Source organism: Balearica regulorum, chromosome W (assembly GCF_011004875.1).
Source record: "Balearica regulorum gibbericeps isolate bBalReg1 chromosome W, bBalReg1.pri, whole genome shotgun sequence".
Taxonomy (NCBI): Eukaryota; Metazoa; Chordata; class Aves; order Gruiformes; family Gruidae; genus Balearica; species Balearica regulorum.
Window position 1 is genome coordinate 30,262,618 of NC_046219.1, and position 19,527 is coordinate 30,282,144.

The 19,527-nt window shown below is 42.4% G+C and overlaps 1 pseudogene; it reads left to right on the forward strand.

Moving 5' to 3' along the window:
• LOC142599333 (myotubularin-related protein 12-like) overlaps nucleotides 1–15,290 on the forward strand; it is an 83,946-nt pseudogene extending 68,656 nt beyond the window's left edge.
• The last annotated feature ends 4,237 nt before the right edge of the window (nucleotides 15,291–19,527 follow it).

A 19,527-nucleotide genomic window follows, 5' to 3' on the forward strand; every position in this document is an offset into this window, starting at 1 on the left:
TGTTTTTGTAGATAATAGTACAAACTTCTGGGCAACTGATGTGAAATGTTTTTCATTATTGGAGAGTACAAACTGGCTAGAGATAATCAGGTTTGCTATATCTGTAACTTTCTGGGTTTCAAATTGCTGTTAAATGCATTTGTGGTGGGTTTTCTAGGTAGTTTCTTGAAATATGAAGACGTTCTTCACCTCCAGTAGGAAAGAAAATTAAGACAGACTTATGGTCCCATTTATATCTCTTATTTCTACAACTTGAGATAGTATTTTTACAGTGCAGAATTGTGTTAAGCCTCCTGTATTAAAGGATGTGAGAAACAGCAGATCATTCCAACTACAGTTCTTCCAGCAAATCTCTTAAAACTATAAATCCAGTAACTTCCCTCTTGTGCTTAGTCACCTTGGTTCTTAACTGAAGAATCTTATTTGTTTCTTGCATGAAACCTATTCTGTGTCTCTGACTAGCCTTGCCTTTCTTCTGTGTACTCTCTACTTCTGCAGTATCCTTTAGGATGGGATGAACTGCAGTATTCAAGATGTTAGCCTACCAAAGATTTAGAAAATGATAGTTCTCAATTTTGTTCCCTTCTCCTGATTGTTCCTCAAGTTCTTTTTTACTGTCTCAGCAGTCCACAGTAAGTGTTGGAATGGTGTTGGCTAACTTAAGGCTTGTTATAGTGGAATGTTGAGGGGTTTTATTTGTTTTCAGTGTTACTTTGTTCTAGCTCTGTTGTCTGCCAGTTTATTCTGTGATCAGCTTGTTACCATGAAGTGCTGCTGCAGTTTTCTGCAGTCAGCTTCAATTCTTTCTAGTCTGAATAACAATCAATAAATACTGAATTTAAATGTATGTTGAATGAGAGGTTCTAGTGAAGATTGTATGTTGAGAAATTCATTGACATAACCAAGATTACAAGTAGTTTAAAGTAAATACCAGCCCAAGTTCCTAGCCTTATGTTGTTTTGAGACTGGTCATTTCCATGCTTGGATCCAGTTGCTTCCTGGATCGGTCTGTTCTTGGCTCTTGCAGTCAGTAGGAATGCCTTCTCAACTATTCTAGATGCTAGAACAAAGAATCTGACAATGCCACACTTATGAAATAAACTGTCAGCTTCTGTTAGTGACCTAAGCAGTTGCAAGAATCCTAGTTTGTGTGCAAAGTTTTGCTGAAAATACAAACTTTATGAAGAGTTAGATCTGGAAATCAACAGTGTTACATCTGGGTTTGTGATCTTTTATTCCACTCAGTCTTCCTCTGAATAAATTTTGTCTGCATGTTTACAAGATCTCATTGTTGATCCTTCCCTCTGCCTCTCAAAACAGATTATGAGAGAAATATACCATGTAGTAAATTAGAACGTAAGTGTGGTGATGTTGACTCTTTCCAGCACAAAGATCTGGCTCTTAGCAATTGTAATACTTTAGTACGTGTGATGGCTGGTATTGATCCAGACTAAAGTATTGTATTACAAATGCACAAAGATAACAACTGGAAATGCATGACTAATGGCCAAATAAAGATACTTCTTGAAAGTTTGCTCTTGAAGCTAAACGGTTCTTTGTTTACAGAAGTTGAGCATGATTTTTGTTGCTTTAAAGTACTAGGCAAGTTTTAGTAGTCTGAAGTTCTAACCCCTTTTGGGGGACCCTAATGTAAGAAACTTAACTGTAAAAATGCTGTGAAAATGTTCACTTATCTTTTCCTGTACCACAACAGGCAAGTCTTGAAGAAAGCAATAGAAGTTGCAAGTGTCTGGAAAGACAGTATACAAATGTTCTCCTTATAGGTAAGAATTTAATGAGATTATCCTATAGATATATATTAAAATTTTTTTAAAAATTTCTTCAGATGTAGCTTAAGCTGCAGAACATAGAGCATGAAAACTTTTTATGTTCTAGATACACACTGAATACTATGAAGTCTATTAAAAATACATGAAAGAATATGCTTACTTAATCTAGGAAAAGAAACTGCTCTATGTGTACAATAATCACATGAAAAACCAAACTATGTTAACCATTAAGCTATTTTTTAATTAGTGATTTAGGCCTGTGTGTTGGGGTTTTTTTCTTCTTTTGTGTGTTTTTTTTCTTCTTTTCTCCCCCCCTCCCCCCCCATTTGAGAAACCTAGCATGGGGAGGAGATGTTTCTAGAAGGCACCTGAAGGGTGAAGAATGCATGTTGCATGAGGAGGCAGTTTCACACCTTGTGAAAAAGGCAGTTTCACACCTTGTGAAAAGATGCATGCAGGATAGGAAGAGTAAGGGTGGATAACTGGCCTGGTAGCATGGGGCAGCAGGGACAGACTGTGGGAGACTGAAGGGTGGTAGGCATCAAGGTTGTAGTAAAAGTTTGCTTTCTGCAGTTTTATTGTCAAAGTATTATCCTAGTATAAGCATACAAGAAAGCTTGTTTTCACAAAAAGAAGTATTAGAAACATGGTTTAACTTCTCTCTGATGGTATAACACTTGTAAGAAATTGTGAGCTTCTCTGAGCTTGAAATACAATTTTGTTTATGTGAAGCTAGCAATACTTTGCTTTCTTACCCAAAGTTTTAGGAATGGCTTAGTAGACAATGTGGTTTCTCTTCTGTAGAAGTGTGTGCTACTGATCTATGCTGTGTAATCTCCAGTCTTGTTCAAGTGATGATGGATTCATATAGCAGAACAAAGTCAGAGTTTCCCATTCAGAAGGAGTGGGTAATTGGAGGACATGGCTTTTTGGATCATTGTAACTACTTACATAAAAGTGACAAAGAGGAGGTATGATTTTTTAATTACTTTCCTTACATACTATTTAAAAGCTTACTCAGCATAAGGAGGAATTTAGATGTCAGTCCAGAAATTCTAATTACTCTGAGGATCTTTAATTTTGTTTTGGTTTATGGTGGTGTGGTTTCACTTGTCAGGCAGCTAAAACAACCACACAGCCATTCGTTCACTCTCCCCCCCCACAGTAGGATGGGGGAGAGAATAAAAAACAAAAGTAAAACTCGTGGATTGAGATAAAGACAGTTTAATATGACAGAAAAGGAAAGTAATAATAATGATAAAAAAAAAAATGAAACAAGTGATGCACAGCACAATTGCTCGCCACCTGCTGACTGATGTCCAGCTAGTTCCCAAGCTGCGGCCCTCCCCAGCCAACTCCCCACAGTTATATATGGAACATGACATCATATGGTATGGAATATCCCTTTGGTCAGTTTGGGTCAGCTGTCCTGGCTGTGTCCCCTCCCAGCTTCTTGTGCACCTCCTGCAGAAGCTCATGCTTCCTTGCTGGCAGGGCCTGGGAAGCTGAAAATTCCTTGACTTAATTGTAAACAGTGCTTGGCAACAACTGAAACCATCGGCGTGTTATCAACATTATTTTCATACTAAATCCAAAACACAACACTATACCAGCTACTAGGAAGAAAATTAACTCTATCCCAGCCAAAACCAGGACATATGGTTTGATGTTTTGTACAGTGTCACTTGTTTTGCTGTTTAGAGTTCAGCAATGTTTTTATAACTAAAAAGAATAAATGTAAAATTTCCCATTCAATCTTGGATTCTTTTGAAAGACATATATCTTGTATCCTTTTAAACTGTGTTAAATGGTAGTGTCCATATGTCCTGGTTTTTGACTAGGATAGAGTTAATTTTCACAAGAAGCTGGAAGGGGACACAGCCAGGACAGGTGACCCAAACTAGCCAAGGGGTATTCCATACAACCTCGTGCTCAGCATAAAAAGGGGGTTAGCCAGGGAGGAGCGGCAGCTCCTGGACAGGCTGAGTATCCGGCTGTTGGGTGAGAAATTGCATTGTGTATCATCTGCTTTGTATATTCTGTTATAAGTACTTGTCATGGTTTAACCCAGCCAGCAGCTACAGCCGTTCATTAACCCCCCTCCCCCCAGTGGGATGGGGGAGACAATTGAAAATGGAGGGGGAAAAAAAACCCAAAACCCCCAACAAAAGCCAAAATCTCATTGGTTGAGGTAAAGACAGTTTAATAAGTAAAGCAAAAGCCCTGCATGCAAGCAAAGCAAACCAAGGAATTCATTCACTACTTCGCATCGGCAGGCAGATGTTAAGCCATCTCCAGGAAAGCAGGGCTTCATCATGTGTAACAGTTACTTGGGAAGACAAACACCATTACTTTGAACGTGTTCCCTGCTTCCTTCTTCTTCCCCCAGCTTTATATGCTGAGCATGACATGATATGGCATGGAATATCCCTTTGGTCAGTTTGAGTGAGGCAATACTGAAATGTGCCCTGAGGCAGCCGGTCCCGGGGTGGCAGGGTGTGTGGAAGGATTTGGACAGGTTCCTAGGGCGATTATCACCTCCTATAGCCTGGGACTTCACACCTGAACAGGCAAGCAATCCCAGCAAACTGACACACCACCTGATAGAAGGGTGCCTTACCTACCCCAATGAAAACCAACAGCTTCTAGCACTGTACTGGGGCCTGGCCTGTGCCTATCGAGCCACAGTGCAGAACTCTCAGAGGACTATGGTTAAGGAAGGCACCCAAACTGCAGCTGAGGACACCGCGGCTGAGATAGGGACACAAACAATGACAACTACAGTAATTGCCCCAGTAGTAAAAAAGAACCAGTGGACCAGGAGGTCAACAGGTCCATATCATCAATTAGTAAGGGAAGAGGAAGAAGAGGAGGAGAGGTTTGATCAGGAAGCCAGTCCTTCAGCAAAGAAGTGGGAGGAAGGAGTGAGAGAAATCAGACAAGAAGCAGAAACTACCCGGTCCCTGACCTCATCCGAACTTCGAGACATGCGGAAAGATTACAGCTGCCAGCCTGGAGAGCGGATTGCTGCCTGGCTGCTCCGATGCTGGGATAATGGGAATGACAGTCAGCAATTGGAAAGTAGGGAAGCCCAACAGCTGGGATCCCTTGCTAGAAACCGAGGAATTGAGAGGGAAATTGGAAAAGAGGCAGCAATTTGCAATCTCTGGAGATGGCTCCTCTCAAGTGTGAGGGCAAGGTATCCATTCAAGGAAGATTTTTGTGAACTCCCCGGGAAAGTGGACCACCGCAGATGAAGGCATCCAGTACCTGAGAGAACTAGCAGTGCTGGAAGTCATCTATAGTGATCTAGATGATGAGGAGGTCTCCAAAGATCCAGAGGGTGTCCTGTGTACATGGGGCATGTGGAGGAAGGTGATTCAAAGTGCCCCAGCATCGTATTCTAACAGCTTGGCAGCGATGTATTGCCCGGATATGGCTACACCAACTGTGGAGAAGGTGTCTTCTTGGCTCCAGAACTTTGAAGAAAACCTCTGTACCTCCTCATCCCTACGGGCCAGCGCATTGGCTGTCAAGGGCACCCCAAGAAATCAGTCATCTCCTGCTCCGGTCAGAGGGAAAGGGAGCCAGAGGCGTATGCCGCGTGGCGCACTCTGGTTCTTCCTGCGTGACCAAGGGGAGGACACGAGGAAGCGGGACGGTGAACCCACCTTTTAGTTGGAAGCCCGTGTACGTGAACTGAGAGGGAAGACAGCTGTTAAGAAGGGGGTCACCCAAGAAGGCCGTCAGTGTAGTTGCTATGGAGACACAAGAAGGCAAACAGCGATCTCCCAGATGTAGAACTAAAATCACCTCCCTTGATCCTGGTGAGGGGACTTCTGGTCTGGCACTGAGATGGTCAGACAGTGAATACTCTGACCAGGAACAGGAATAGAGGGTCCCTGCCTTCGGCCAGGAGGAGGAAAGGGATGACTGGGTATACTGGACTGTGTGGATTTGATGGCCACAGTATACACCTGGAATCGACTGCCCCAGGGGTGGAAGCATAGTCCTACCATTTGTCATGGACTAATCCAAACTGCACTGGATAAGGGTGGTGCCCCTGAACATCTAGAATACATTGATGACATCATTGTGTGGGGCAATAAAGCAGAAGAAGTATTTCAGAAGGGAGAAAGAGTAATTCAGATTCTTCTGAAAGCTGGTTTCGCCATAAAGAAAAGCAAGGTCAAGGGACCTGCACAAGAGATCCAGTTCTTGGGAATAAAATGGCAGGATGGACGCTGTCATGTGCCTATGGATGTGGTCAACAAGATAGCAGCTATGTCTCCACCAGCTAACAAGAAGGAGACACAAGCCTTCCTGGGCCTTGTGGGGTTCTGGAGAATGCATATTCCAGGTTATAGTCAGCTTGTGAGCCCTCTCTATCGAGTAACCCGGAAAAAGAACTATTTTGAATGGGGCCTTGAGCAACAACAAGCCTTTGAGCATATCAAACAGGAAATAGCTCGTGCAGTAGCTCTTGGACCTGTTTGGACAGGACCAGCTGTGCAAAATGTACTCTCCACTGCAGCTGGGGAGCATGGCCTCACCTGGAGCCTCTGGCAGAAAGCAGCAGGAGAAACCCCGAGGTCGACCATTAGGGTTTTGGAGCCAGAGGTATCGAGGATCAGAAGCCTACTACACCCCAACTGAAAAAGAGATCCTAGCAGCATATGAGGGGATTCGAGCTGCTTCAGAAGTTGTTGGTACAGAAGCATCTCTCCTCTTGGCACCACGATTGCCCGTGCTACACTGGATGTTCAAAGGAAACATTCCCTCTACACATCACGCAACCAGTGCTACATGGAGTAAGTGGGTAGCACTAATCACACAGCGAGCTCGACTGGGGAAACCCAACCACCCAGGAATTCTGGAAGAGATTATGGACTGGCCAGAAGGTAGAGATTTTGGAGCGCTGCCTGAGGAGGTAGCTCGTGCCCAAGAGGTACCACCATATAATGAGTTATCAGAAGATGAGAGGCGTTATGCTCTGTTTACTGATGGATCCTGTCGTGTTGTAGGAAACCATCGGAAGTGGAAAGCTGCTGTATGGAGTCCCACACGACAAGTCGTTGAGGCCACTGAAGGAGAAGGTGAGTCAAGTCAGTTCGCAGAAGTGGAAGCCATTCAGCTAGCCCTAAAGATTGCTGAACGAGAAAAGTGGCCAGTACTCTATACTGACTCCTGGATGGTGGCAAATGCCCTGTGGGGGTGGCTACAGCAGTGGAAGAAGACCAATTGGCAGCGCAGGGGCAAACCCACCTGGGCTGCTGCATTGTGGCAGGACATCGCTGCCCGGGTAGAAAACATGGCTGTGAAGGTACGTCATGTAGATGCTCACATACCCAAAAGCCGTGCCACTGAAGAACATTGAAACAATGAACAGGCAGACAAGGCTGCCAAAATTGAAGTAGCTCAGGTGGACCTGGACTGGGAGCGTAAGGGTGAGCTATTTGTATCTCGATGGGCTACAATCTCTTTGAATTGATTAATAATCACACCCAATCGAAGGGGAAGACAGAGGGGGATGCTTTCTCCCACCCTTTCACCTCCCCTTTTCCGTTCAGGCTAGTCACAGCAGCTTTTGAGAATTTTGAATACAACTGGGATATTCAAGCCAGCATGTTCCTATTATTATATCTACTGAATGTGTTTCAGATCTTGTTCAGGGTTAGAAAAAAATTGTTTTAAGAATACCACCCAGACATCTGTCCTGAGGCTGAATAGTCATGGGTGGCATGGCATGGCATACGGGAGAGTATGGGCAGATATCTAGAGATGTTCTCACTCCCTATGGTTTGGAGCTTCACTCCAGAACAACTAGAAGACCCTGATAAAATCGTAGAATGTTTGAAAGGAAAATGCTGTAGAAGGAGGCACAACTTAGTGCATTGTGGTGGGCCCTGGCCACTATCTACCAAACACTGGTCAATACTAGGCAGCACCATCAGGGGGAAGAGAGGGAGAATATTCCCACCAGCACAGCAGCTACCCCAACTCCCACAACAGGCATGGCAGCTAAACCAACCCCAGCAACAGACACTGTGGATACCCAAAGCCCGCAACAGACACTGCAGCTGAGCAAGGAAGCCAACCCATACCAGTATCAGTTGCCCCTATACACAAGAAGAAATACACAAAGAAATCAGCTCGCTTAGTGAGGGATGATGATGAACCAGGACCATCACAAGAACAAGAAGAAGAGCCAGAACCAGAGGTAATCCCCCCAGTCCCTGTCCCTGAGTGAGCTGCGAGATATGAGAAAAGATTTCAGCCACCTTCCAGGGGAGCACATCATTACCTGGCTGCTTGGATGCTGGGATAACGGGGCCAGTAGCCTGGAACTGGAGGGCAGGGAGGCCAAGCAGCTGGGATCCCTGTCTAGGGAAGGGGGCATTGACAAGGCAATTGGGAAAAAGGCACAGGCCCTCAGCCTCTGGAGGCAACTCCTGTCAAGTGTGAGGGAAAGGTATCCCTTCAGTGAAGATGTCGTATGTCGGCCAGGCAAGTGGACCACCATGGAGAGAGGTATCCAGTACCTGAGGGAATTAACTGTGCGGGAGATGGTTTATTATGATCCGGACAACGCACAGCTACCCTCAGACCCTGATGAAGTCCAGTGTACCCGACCCATATGGTGGAAGCTTGTACGAAGTGCACCATCATCGTACACCAACTCACTGGCAGTAATGGACTGGCAAAGTGAAGAGGCACCCACGGTGGATGAAGTGGCTGGCCGATTCCGGCAATATGAAGAGAGTCTTTCTTCCTTCCTCGTCTCGGCTGTGGAGAAACTGTCCCGGGAGTTCCAGCAATTCAGAGAGGATATGTCATATTCCCCACCCGTACAGATCAGTATCTTAGCTATTAGGAGTATGCATTCCTCTGCTCCAGAGAGGGGAATATAGAGCATACACACCACGAGGCACCCTGTGGTTTTACCTGCGTGACCACGAAGAGGACATGAGGAAGTGGGATGGAAAGCCTACCTCAACCCTGCGGGCACGAGTACATGAGTAGCAAGGCAAAACAGTCACAAAAGGGGATTCTTCCAAGAAAAATGCTGCTCCTGTTTCCAACGGGCAGTCCTCCAGACCGAGTGGAAGGCCTACTCGTACTTAGGATCCTCTTGAAGGGACTTCTGATTCCTTTTTGCAAGAGATGAGTAGTGAATATGATGAGCAGGATTAGAGGGGCCCCTGCCTCCAGCCAGGTGGAGGAGAGGGAAAACCGGATTTATTGGACTGTGTGGATCCGATGATCTGGCACATTAGACCCCCAGGAATATAAGGCTCTAGTGGACACTGGTGCACAGTGTACCCTAATGCCATCGAGCCATGAAGGGGCAGAACCCATCTATATTTCTGGAGGGACAGGGGGAATCCCAACAGTTGACTCTGCTGGAGGCTGAAGCAAGTCTAGCTGGGAATGACTGGGAAAAGCACCCCATTGTGACTGGCCCAGAGGCTCTGTGCATCCTGGGCATAGACTACCTCAGGAGAGGGTATTTCAAAGACCCAAAAGGGTACCAGTGGGCTTTTGGAATAGCTGCCTTGGAAGCGGAGGAAATTGAACCATTGTCTACTCTGCCTGGTCTTTCGGACGACCCTTCTGTTGTGGGGTTGCTGAAGGTTTGTCCTGGTTTCAGCTGAGAGGATTGATTTTTCTTCATAGTAGCTAGTGTGGGGATATGTTTTGGATTTGTGCTTGAGACAGCATTGATAATATAGAGATGTTTTTGTTCTATGGACCTGTTGTTGAGCAGTGCTTACACGGGGCCAAGGCCTTTTCTGCTTCTTGCACTGCCCTGCCAGTGGGATGGCTGGGGGTGCACAAGAAGTTGGGAGGAGACACAGACAGGACAGGTGACCCAAACTGACCAAAGGGATATTCCATACCATATGACGTCATGCTCAGTTTATAAGGAGCTTGGGGGAAGAGGAGGGGGGGTGGTGGCATTCGGAGCGATGGCATTTCTCTTCCCAAGTAACTGTTACGCGTGATGGAGCCCTGCTTTCCTGGAGCTGGCTGAACACCTGCTTGCCCATGGGAAGTGGTGAATGAATTCCTTGCTTTGCTTTGCTTTGCTTGTGCACGCGGCTTTTGCTTTACCTATTAAACTGTCTTTATCTCAACCCACAAGTTTTCTCACTTTCACTCTTCCAATTCTGTTCCCCATCCCGATGCGGGGGAGTGAACGAGCGGCTGCATGGTGCTCAGCTGCTGGCTGGGGTAAAACCACGACAGGGTTGAAGAACAACAGGTGCCAGTCGCTACCACAACTGTGCACTGGCAGCAATACCGAACCAACTGAGACTCCCTGGTTCCCATCCACAAGCTGATTCGTCTACTGGAGAGTCAGGGAGTGATCAGCAGAACCCACTCACCCTTTAACAGTCCCGTATGCCCAGTGAGGAAATCTAATGGCGAGTGGAGGCTGACAGTAGACTATCGTGGCCTGAATGAAGTCACGCCGCCCATGAGTGCTGCTGTACCAGACATGCTGGGACTTCAATATGAACTGGAGTCAAAGGCAGCCAAGTGGTATGCCACAATTGATATCGCTAATGCATTTTTCTCGATCCCTTTGGCAGCAGAGTGCAGGCCACAGTTTGCCTTCACTTGGAGGGGCATCCAGTACACCTGGAATCGACTGCCATGGGTGGAAACACAGCCCCACCATTTGCCATGGACTGATCCAGACTGCACTGGAAAAGGGTGAAGCCCCAGAGCACCTGCAATACATCGATGACATCATTGTATGGGGCAACTCAGCAGAGGAAGTTTCTGAGAAAGGGAAGAAAATAATCCAAATCCTGCTGCAGGCTGGCTTCACCATAAAATGAAGTAAGGTGAAGGGGCCTGCACAGGAAATCCAATTTTTAGGCATAAGATGGCAAGACGGGGTCATCAGATGCAATGGATGTGATAAAATAGCAGCTATGTCTCCACCAACCAACAGAAAGGAAACACATGCCGCCTTAGGCGTTGTGGGTTTCTGGTGAATGCACATTTCAAATTACATTGTGATTGTAAGCCCTCTGTATCACGAACAATTTCAAATGGGGCCCTGAGCAACGACAAGCCTTTGAACAAATGAAACAAGAAATAGTTCATGCTGTAGCCCTTGGGCCAGTCTGGGCAGGACCAGATGTGAAAAATGTGCTGTACACTGCAGCTGGGGAGAATGGCCCTACCTGGAGTCTCTGGCAGAAAGCACCAGGGGAGACTTGAGGTCAGCCCCTGCAGTTTTGGAGTCGGGGATACAGATGATCCAAGGCCGGCTACACTCCAATGGAAAACGAGATATTGGCAGCCTATGAAGGGGTTCGAGCTGCTTCGGAAGTGGTTGGCACTGAAGCACAGCTCCTCCTGGCACCCCGACTGCCAGTGCTGGGCTGGATGTTCAAAGAGAGTATTCCATACCATATGACAGGCTGAATGTCTGGTCTTTGGGTCATGGGGTGAGGAACTGGATTGTGTATCACCTGCTTTGAATATTCTGTGTACTGTTATTCTTATTTCCCTCTTCCTTTTGCTGTCCTAGTAAACTTTCCTTATCCCAATCCAGAGTTTTACATTTTTCTTCCGATTCTCCTCCCCATCCCACCAGCGGGTGAGGGGTGAGCAAGCTGCTGTGTGGTGCTTAGCTGACACCTGGGGCTAAACCATGACACCTTAGAAATAATTTATTTGAATTGCATGTTCTTGTCACAGTTTTACTTTATACTGTCTTGCTGAATGTTGCAGTCTCACTTCTCTATTTTTGTTTGTATTTTGGGAATAGATCACATTGCTATACAGTGTGGAAATCATAAGTGTAAGCTGATTAGTTCTGATCAAGAATTGCTATAAACTAGTTTTGCTTTGCTTGCTTTAAAAGGCTGCATAGCAGTATCTTTCATAGCAAGTTAATGTGTGCAAATTCAGGTTAGAATGTGTTTATCTCTTCTGTCAACAATTGGCCAATACTTCAGAGTTCAGCCAAAGATATATGCAGCAGTTCTGTATTTCACCAGATTTACTGTCCTTAAGACTTGTGTTTGGAGATGCTAAATACTATAAAATAAGTAGTTGCCATTGCGGAACATATATTTTTTGAAACTGATGCAATATTTTCTTTATTTAGGCTCCTGTTTTTCTGCTCTTGCTAAATTGTGTTTGGCAGTTGGTACAACAGTATCCTCTAGCATTTGAGTTCACAGAAACTTACTTAACTGTCTTAGACAGCCTCTATGTGCATATTTTTAGCACTTTCTTCTTCAACTGACAACATCAAAAAAGACACTAATATGGTAAAGGTTTTTTTATTTTGTAGATGCAATGTGTTGGAGAACAGGTTTGCCCAATGAGCAAGGAACACTCAAAAAAATAATGCTCTAGCAATACGTTTTTCAATGCTTATTTGAAGGGCGATGCCTTGAAGGGTGAATGAGTGCAACTTTGGGTATAAGGAATCAAGTTCAGGCCTTCCAAGTTTATGATGACAAAAGGAAAATAACTCAGGAATACATTACTTCTAATGTGTGCCTATAAGTTCATGTTTATTGCTCTTCAATGAAAATGGAGCTCCTTAACTTAAGAATATCCTGCTGTCCTGCATAATGTTATCTACAAAATTCTTGTATAGTATATTCTGTTTATTCCAAAATCAACATTTCCTGAATGTTGATTTACATTTGGTTCGTGCTTTTCTCTAGCCTAAGAAGCTTGAAGCAATGGGAGTATCCTCTGCAAGGCTGCGCAAAGATGAAAAACAATTAGTGAAGATCAGTCTTGCATATAAATAAAGTGCTGATTGTAAAATTTAAACTGGTAGCACTGCGTAACTGCAGTTAACTTTGAAGTTTGGAGAGGTTTATTCCACAATCTTGCCCCCTGCATTTGAAGAATTCAAACATCTGTCTAATGCCCAATTTTCAAAACTTTGATTATTTTTTTTCTCAGATTATTTAATGTCATATTTCAACTGTGAAAGGCATTCTTGGTGCTGTCTAATTGCACTGTTGAAATGAAATAGTCTGAAGTTACAGAGAATACTATATAGATAGCCTTCATGTCTGTACTTGCATCTAACAATGTTCAGCTACTGAATACATAGAAATCATGAGTGTCATTGCAACTCTGTGGCCTCTTGCATGAAAAGCCAGTTTCTTAATTTCACGTTGACTTGGTCAGAATTCCTTCCTAGCAGTCTTAATTGTGACCCGTTTGTTTTGGCAGACTAGTGAAAGCCTCAAGACACAAAGTGGTCCTTTCAGATTTCTTACTGTGTGGGACTGGTCTGTGCAGTTTGACCCCAAGGCCCATGATTTCCTGAACAACCCTCTTTATGCAGAGAAGCCAAAACCAGGTAAAAGTCAATGGAAAACTGCATGATTCAAAGTAAGATATGTGCTGCTGAACTTGTATTTTTGAAATGATAAATATATTTTACACAACTCAGTCATACTTCAAATGTAATTACAATGGAAGCATTGATGCAAAGTTTTGACAAAATACATGCACACCACAGACTCACCTGGGTCTTAAGAATGCAATTTGCACCCACCTCAGTTATAAATCATTGTTTTACAGTTACTGTGCATAGCTATGAATTTAAGGTTTTTGTTTGTTTGGGGTTTTTTTCCCCCCCTCCTTTTTTTTTTCTCTTTGTACTTTTGTGCAAGTGTAGTAATAACTTCCTCATGGGATTTACCATCCAGGTGAGTTGCACTGACATGTTTGAGGTGAGTTTATTTTGTTGTTCTATGGAGTACCTAACTGAAATACATAGCAGGCTTATAATTGCCTCCCTAATTTTTTCTTGAGTGTAATTGGGGTGTGTGCATACATTTTTAGAGTCATAGAACCATAGAATGGTTTGGGTTGGAAGGGACCTTTAAAGGTCATCTAGTCCAACCCCCTGCAATGACCAGGGACATCTTCAACTAGATCAGGTTGCTCAGAGCCCTGTCTGGCCTGACCTTGAATGTTTCCAGGGATGGGGCATCTACCACCTCTCTGGGCAGCCTGTTCCTGTGTTTCACCAACCCCATTGTAAAAAATTCTTCCTAATATCTAGGCTGAATCTACCCTCTTTTAGTTTAAAAGCATTACCCCTTGTCACATCACTACAGGCCCTACTAAAAAGTCTGTCCCCCTCTTTCTTATAAGCTTCCTTTATGTATTGAAAGGCCCCAGTAAGGTCTCCCTAGAGCCTTCTCTTCTCCAGGCTGAACAACCCCAACTCTCTCAGCCTTTCCTTGTAGAAGTGCTCCATCCCTCTGATCCTCTTCATGGCCCTCCTCTGGACCTGCTCCAACAGCTCCATGTCTTTCCTGTTCTGAGGGGTGGGTGGAGGGGAACCAACAACAAAAAAACCTGTCTTGGGTATGGAGGATTGAGTGGACCATCTCATTACTGAAAAGTAGTACAAATTCAGAGAGAAAAGTTTTGTTTGGGGTAGCCTTTTTCGATTGTAATCTCTCTGTTGGTTAAATTCTGTTCTGTACAAAGCATTCTCAGGTGAGACTGCCGATATGATCTACGCATTAATCAGGGAACTCTTATGTGGTATAAAGCAATGAGGAACCATTGGATAAAACTTCTAAATCAAGTGCTTCTTGATTTGCGTGGCTAGCTTAAACTAAACATGGAAGTCTGTAATACTTGAATGCATGCAAAGAATTTGTTGCTTCATTGCTGTACTTACAGTACAGGGAAGGTATCTTGGAATACTAATTATACTGTGTGAAGTATTTGGTGAATTAGCCATTGAAGAGTAACAGTTTTAAACTATATAGCAAAGCAGTGGCTGTTTTTAAGTGACTTTGTTTCTTGTAAGTATTTTCTGAATACAAGTTATGTTTTTCTTTTTTTAAGATGTTTTCTAAAGTCCCATCAATATTTATCTCAGTATATTTTTCTTTCCTCTTAAAGCATCACCGGCAACTTTCTTTGCCATTGACACAAACAAAATCTTCCCCAAAGAGAGGATTTTTCAGGGAGGAAACAGATCATTTAATTAAAAACATTCTGGGCAAAAGAATTGGCAAGTTCATAAATTCTTCAGGTGAACCTCCTAATAGCTTCAGGGAATTTTATGATAGCTGGCATAGTAAACCTGTTGACTATCATGGTCTTCTGTTACCTCTCATCAATGGCCCTGAAATCAAAGTCTGGGCACAATGGTATTTACGATGTATTCCTGAGGCCCAGCTTCATGGTGGTGGTACAATAGCCACAACTGCCAAGATTTTGGACTTGATGGAGGAAGTGCAAAGCTTGCAGGTGAAAATGGATGAAGAATGTAATCAAGCTATTTCTGGAGATGTACATGCTGTTCCAATGCTGAGAAATTCTGCCTGTTTGTCATCCTTGTTTCCATTTGCTTTACTTCAGAGACAATCTATCAAACCAGCTTTACCCACTAGCACCTGGAAAGATTTGGAAGATGACGATGACTTGGTCAAGAGGAATGACAAATTTGTTGATCTAAGTGTTGATATGTCATAAAGTATATATAAATTAAAGTATGAATTGTATGTGGCTAAGCTGAGTTTTAAGTGTTGTGCTGTATCCTAATATAAGGAACTTGCTCAAGCATCTGCAGCCTGTTTAATGGTTTTGTGAGGTTAAAAAACCCAACTTGGTTGGAAAGAACTATTTGCCATGATTAACTGAGCATACTTTGAACTTCCATTTCACTCTTAACAGTATTTATTGCAGAAACACATTTTTTAGCATAGGTGTAATAAAAACAGAAGTCTAGGCTAGAGTAGCCATATGGAAACTTTGTTCAAAAAAAACCCCACACATTCTTTTATCATGTAAAGGTGGAATACTAAATACATACAGCAACAATCACTATTTGAACATAAACCCTCTTCCCCTTATGTTAAGAATACTAGGATTGGAAGTACTGTGACTAAAGCATCTGCATTCCCCCATGTAAAATCAACAGGGGAAGGTGCAAGTAAATGTGTTTTTAAAAATAAGCTTTTTTACAGATGAGGAATAAACTTGTGGTCACTAGGTGTTTTCTGTCTACTGTGGCATCAACTGAAGTCATGTGCTTGTCAACCTCATCTTTTCCAACAGTGTTCATCTTTTGGCTTGCAGAACTTTGCCTTGTGTGGTATTATAATAGCAGCTTGGTTGCTCTAAGCCTGTGCATGTGCTTAGCATAAGGATCAGATGCAAGAGCTTAACTATACATTTCAAATCTTACTGTGTGGCTGCTGTGCTATATGCTTTTGCTGCCTTGGAATATTAAGTCCCAAATGTTTGCTGTTAATTGTAAGAAATGGTCTGACTGTGAGACTCTAATTTGCCATGAGTATTTTTCTCCTTTTAATAGAGTGAGATTTTCATTCTGACTTCCCCCTTTATAGCAGTTGCCTTTGAAGCTTCATACCATATGAACACTTGCATCCTGTTGCTGGATGTTATAACAGTACCTCAGTGAAAAAAGCCATAGAGAAATGACTGTTGACTTTGATCTACTGTGTCTGTGTTTATATATAAAGTATTTTTACTGCAAATAATCATCCTTTGTAAAGTTGAATATTATTTGACTGTCAAATCTGTTTTGAACCCTTAAATTCTAGAATGGATGCAAGGCATAAGATCAGTTACAGTGAGAGGGTAGACATTGAATATTTTCTCTATTCTCATACCAATTTAGAAATCCATGCTGGAGCATTCAGGTGGTGGAGAAACTATTGCTTAAATTGGATCAGCTCAGTGTAGTCAGGTATATTAAAATGAGTCACTTCGCACTGAATTGTAGTTAATATATAAAGCAAAAAATTTATCAGTGGACCTCAAAATAAATTAATATGTTAAATTAAATGTATTAATTGGGCAAGGAGGGGGGGCTTAATGCAACTCTATGCCAAACTGAAGCTTCTCAACTCTTGATTGCCTTAGCAGTTTGAGGACAATATTTGAATTTGTAGCATTTTATTTAAAAATTCATTAGTATTTATGCTTTCTTCTGTGATACATATGATCTTACAGCTAGCACTTGCTAGAATGGACTGTTCAGCACACGTCCTTCAGACTTTATTATTGTAATTCAAGTGATTCATGTATGCAGTAATACTTTGCATGTTGAATGAGCAATGCATTTTTATGGGGAAAAAATGCCTATCATTCTAAGGTCATTTGGGTTCAAGGGTTTTTTAAACACTTCCATTAGAAAAATATTAAAATATTAGTTTGATTTTTCTATACTTTTGATCAAACTGTTGTAATGTTTCAGTCATGAAGATTACATTTATATTAAAGAAGAGATGTTGGACATCTTATTAGTACAGAAGTTATCAGAAGTTTATATAGAGGAGAAACTTATACATAGAATTGAACATGGGAACACTTCTAATGTAGAGTAAATACCATTGTTATTGGTTTTCTGCACTGTGGGATTGGAAATGTACTTAATATTTTTACTCCAGGCTTCTGTTTATACCTCCAGGTTTTTACACTGAATGCAAGCTAGAAGCTTTACAGGTTGTTGGTTTGGGTTTTTCAATACTGTTATTTCTCTCTACTGGGCTGTTTGGAGAGTGTCAATAAAATATACTTTGACATATTTGTACTGAAATGAGAATGTATGTTTAAGCTCATATTTAGCAAATGATGCTTTAAATCATAGCAAACTTGATACTCTGCAGTGACAAGGCTTTTCTAGTTATACACTGAGTATTTACAGACTGTAATGGGGAGGAAGCTGTGCAGTTTTGACCTGGCTATACCTATGGGAAAGGTGGTGTCAGTTCAGGAAAGGAAAGTTCAGTGTGACGTAGTAGGGTGACTATGGGAAATTACTAAGGTCATCTAGAAAGCATCTGCTGAATGTCAGTATTTGGGGGGTTATTAAATACTGTTTATGTCAGTCTTAGCAATGTACTTATCTTTCCCCCATTTCAAGGGGGAATGTTGTTACAGTATTAAACTAAGCAACTTCTTGAAATTACTACAGCAGAGTATTTCTCAAACCATATGTGTATTGAGCATGGATTGGGAGATCATCACAGTAAACTGTAAACATTTACAAATGAAAAACGTCTAATTTTTTTCCAGAGATTACAAGTTACTAGCTTTTGCATGAAAAGTGCACTAGCACAAATCACACCTTCAAAAATCATGCTGCTTTGTATATTTCCTGAAGAGACTGTTACAAGATTGTGACGGACTTGTTCTTGAAGTCACAATACAATAATAGTCTATGCAGCAGCTGTGAAGTGCAAGGTCATGTTCTAACACAAGGTGTGCCTCTGCCTTACCCACGTCTTCTAAAGATCAGTGAGTGTACTTTGACCGCTTGGCTTTGATTTAAGACTGCATTCACTGTAGTGAAAATGTTCAGCCACTGATGTATACCATATTGGAATGCAAATGTGTACTTTATAAAGGTACTTACAGCCAACTTGGCCTCCTGATCTCTTGCTCCAGTTAAAGCTTTTTCTATTCATGCTCAAAGCATGGAAGCATAACTTCAGCAGGTAGTAGTATACTTTCTGTAGTGGATGTCTTATGATAGGTTACTTTTGTGACACCAGAGATTACCTTCATTCTAGTCTTTAGCTGGAAACTTCATATGCATTATTTACTGCCCAGTATGCACTTGAAAAGTTGAGCTGGAGAAACAATTTTTTGGGGAGGGCACCTCCACGTTAAATGCAAAGGGAACAGAAATGAGACAGTTCAGGATATGTTAGAAGAACATGGTAGAGACTGCAAACAGTTCTGAGTCTCAGAGAGGCTTGCTTGGGAGGTAAGTTTGACTTTAAAGGGTGTCAGTTTTAAATTTGTTACAGAGGCTGAGAAGGGGTTAACAGAGAACAGCTAACATCCTGGCAAGTGTTTGTATGGGCAAGGGATGCTTGATGCTACCATGTTTTGGACTACTGTGAAGCCTTGTCCTCATGTGGAAACCCTGTGGAAACCCTGCTTGCTTGCAGTCTGTTACTCCACTTCCAGCGGGCATTTGGTTTCTCTTTTTTTTCTTTTCTTTTTTTCTTTTTCTTTTTTTCTTTTTCTTTTTTTTTTTTTTTTCATTTCAGCAATCCAGTAAAATGAACTAGTTATTTCCCTTAATGTTTAGCCTGGATGCTTAAAGCGGGCAGATAACATTTACCTAAGAAGTGCATTTGTTAATTGTGAACAGCACAGCTATGAAGACTGATTTCCCATGACATTGTCTTGTCCAGCCATACCACAGTTCCCTTCATCCTTTCTTCTGGCATTTCATACCCTTGCTCATACCATAGCATCTTTGGTCTTCCCTTCCTTCATCTCCTCTCTATTCTTGTCACGTGCTCCATCAGCAGTTAATGGATTGCTGCTTACTTGCTGGACAAGCCAAATTTTTAGTATCTTGGTTCCTGGGAGACCAAGTAAATGGACATGACTTTGCTTGGCCAGACCATATAGTCTCTAGACTGCCTGTAAGAATATAATAACTTTTGAAATCTATTTAAGTCAAATATGATCAAAATTATCTACTGGTTACCAAAGCTTTGGTGCAGGTAGGTGGAGAGGAAACTGATTAACTGCCCCATGTGGTTACTAAGGAAGTAAGGGTGAGAGAATGAAACTAAAAACCCTGTACCTGCAACTTGGGCATGATTCAAATCTGCAATTTTCAGGCTAAAAGCAATGCATCTCCCAAATAGGAAAAATCTCATTTACAGTGAAATCAGGTATCCCAGTTTTAATGCAAAACCAGGATGCTTCTTATCAAGCT